Source organism: Microtus ochrogaster, linkage group LG2 (assembly GCF_000317375.1).
Source record: "Microtus ochrogaster isolate Prairie Vole_2 linkage group LG2, MicOch1.0, whole genome shotgun sequence".
NCBI lineage: Eukaryota > Metazoa > Chordata > Mammalia > Rodentia > Cricetidae > Microtus > Microtus ochrogaster.
Genome location: NC_022028.1, coordinates 51,897,159 through 51,898,082, shown reverse-complemented (window position 1 = coordinate 51,898,082; position 924 = coordinate 51,897,159). Strand labels below are relative to the sequence as shown.

At 41.9% G+C, this 924-nt stretch overlaps 1 protein-coding gene across 2 annotated transcripts in view; it reads right to left on the bottom strand.

Annotated features, from left to right (window-relative positions):
• Positions 1-924, bottom strand: part of Fkbp5 (FK506 binding protein 5) — an 83,684-nt gene that overhangs the window by 42,577 nt on the left and 40,183 nt on the right. The window lies entirely within an intron of this gene.

Genomic DNA, 924 nt, shown 5'->3' with positions numbered 1-924 from the left:
AAAGAAAGAAAAGAAAAAGAATAACTCCAAAATGAAAAATATTTGGTCATTGTAAAATCCAGAATATTTCTCTTATTCTAATGCAGCTGGTCAATTCTTGGAATAGAAAATTCATTCCTGGAATGTGGTGGTGCAATTTAGCATCCAGGGTCATTTTCAGCAGTACCTAAGATAGCAAGCAGTTAACACCTGATAACATCCTCTTTGGGAAGAGTTTGATTTTCATTTAAATAATTACTTGCTTTTAAATTCTTGGAGATGTGTCTCTGCAGCCCCACCCCACATAAACACCACATAAGCACTGTGAACTTAGATTTCTCAACTTTCTCAGCTCAAATGCCCAATCTTTTGTTTTGTTTTGTTTGAGACAGGGTTTTTCCGAGTAGCCCTGGCAGTCCTGGAACTTGCTTTGGAGACCAGGCTAGTCTGGAACTCACAGAACTCTCCTGTCTCTGCCTCCAGAGTGCTGGAATTACAGGCATGCACCACCACCGCCCAGTAGGCTCAAATATTTTGTAAAGGAAAAAAGGCAATACTGTTCTTCCAGGCCTTTCTCTCTGTTTTAGTTTTTCAAGATAGGGTTTCTCTATGTTGTCTTGGCTGTCCTGGAACTTCTTGGTAGTTCAGGCTGGCTTCAAACTCACAGAGATCCTTCCTCTACCTCCCTCTGTGATTAAATGTATGCACTACTATCACACAGCTTCTTCCAGGCCGTAAAAGAAAAAAATTCAAAAGAGTAATTTTAAAAAACCTATTTGAAATCCTTAAGAAGCTCTGGTTCCAACTTGCATGTGACACTAGGGCCCAGTGACAGCATGGGTGGGGATTTGCACCTGAGGACTATTAAGAATCCCCAGGCATGTGGGATGCATTGTGGGAGTCAGAGGCCAGCTGCAATGGAAACAGATGCGACAGCATCGCTCC